The sequence below is a fragment of the Arachis hypogaea genome, chromosome 18 (genome assembly GCF_003086295.3).
Source record: "Arachis hypogaea cultivar Tifrunner chromosome 18, arahy.Tifrunner.gnm2.J5K5, whole genome shotgun sequence".
In the NCBI taxonomy this organism is placed as follows: Eukaryota; Viridiplantae; Streptophyta; class Magnoliopsida; order Fabales; family Fabaceae; genus Arachis; species Arachis hypogaea.
The window spans coordinates 36,250,768-36,252,438 of NC_092053.1; the positions used below are offsets into that span (position 1 = coordinate 36,250,768).

The window sequence follows — 1,671 nt, forward strand, 5'->3', positions numbered from 1 at the left end:
TTTCAAGAACTCCCTTCTTCAGAGGCGTCCCATTGTTCACAGGATTCCTATCAGAGGTGTACATGAACTGGTTATTTGCAACCATTTCAATGAGTTCCTGAGCTTCTGCAGGGGTTTTCAGATGAAGAGATCCTCTTGCAGAATGGTCCAATGACATTTTTGACAACTCAGACAGACCATCATAGAATATACTTATGATGCTCCATTCTGGAAGCATGTCAGTAGGACACCTTTTGATCAGTTGCTTATATCTTTCCCAAGCTTCATAGAGGGATTCTCCTTCTTTCTGTCTGAAGGTTTAAATTTCCACTCTAAGCTTGCTCATCTTTTGAGGTGGAAAGAATTTGGCCAGGAAAGCACTGACCAACTTTTTCCAAGAGTTCAGGCTTTCCTTAGGTTGTGAATCCAACCATGTTCTAGCTCTATCTCTTACAGCAAAAGGGAAAAGCATAAGCCTGTAGACCTCGGGATCAACTCCATTGGTCTTGACAGTATCACAGATTTGTAAGAATTTAGCTAAAAACTGATGAGGATCTTCCATTGGAAGTTCATGAAACTTGCAATTCTGCTGCATTAGAAAAACCAATTGAGGCTTAAGCTCAAAATTGTTTGCTCCAATTGTAGGAAGTGAGATGCTTCTTCCATAGAAGTTAGAAGAGGGTGCAATAAAGTCACCAAGCATCTTCCTTGCATCTCCACCATTGTTATTAGGTTCGGTCATGTCTCCCTCTTTTTCGAAAATTTCTGTCAGGTTCTCTCCAGAGATTTGTGCTTTAGCTTCTCTTAGTTTCTTCTTAAGAGTCTTTTCAGGTTCAGGGTCAGCTTCAACAAGAATGTCTTTATCCCTGTTCCTGCTCATATGAAAAAGAAGAGAACAGAAAGAAGAGGAATCCTCTATGTCACAGTATAGAGATTCCTTTATGTGAGTAGAAGAGGAGAAGAATAGGAGAGTAGAATGGAGAAGAGAGAAGATGAAGAATTCGAATTTCAAATTAAAATAAAAGGAAAATATTTTTGTTTTTATTAAATTAATTAATTAGAATTCGAAAATATAAAAAGAAATAAAATAAAATTGAAATTTAAAACAATTAGTTAATTAAAAAGAATTTAAAAAAAAGGTTAGTGATTTTCAAAAATTGGAGAGAGAAAAGTAGTTAGGAGTTTTGAAAAAGATATGATTGAAATAGAAAACTTTTAAAATCAAACAAAAAGTCAAGTAATTAATTGAAAAAGATTTGAAAATCAATTTTTGAAAAGATAAGAAGTTAGAAAGGATTTTGAAATTGATTTTGAAAAAGATATAATTGAAAATTTAATTTGAAAAAAATTTGAAAAGAAATTTAAAAAGATTTGATTTTTGAAATTAAAGTTGATTACTTGATTAATAAGAAATTAAAAGATATGATTCTAGAATTTAAAGATTGAACCTTTCTTAATAGGCAAATAACAACTTGAAAAATTTTTGAATCAATCACATTAATTGTTAGCATTAATTTTGAAAATATGAAATAGAGATAAGAAAAAGATTTTGAAAATAAATTTTAAAAATTTCGAAATTATGAAAGAAAAATGAAAAAGATTTGATTTTTTAAAAAAAAAATTTGAAAAGATAGGATTTTTAAATTGAAAATTTGACTTGACTCATAAGAAACAACTAAATTTTAAAAAGTT

The 1,671-nt window shown here is 30.6% G+C and overlaps 1 non-coding gene across 1 annotated transcript; it reads left to right on the plus strand.

The window, feature by feature from the left end:
• The first annotated feature begins 211 nt into the window (after positions 1 to 211).
• LOC112773569 (small nucleolar RNA R71) lies at positions 212 to 319 on the plus strand. The gene has a single exon (XR_003188114.1). It is a non-coding gene; the product is annotated as a small nucleolar RNA R71 (small nucleolar RNA).
• The last annotated feature ends 1,352 nt before the right edge of the window (positions 320 to 1,671 follow it).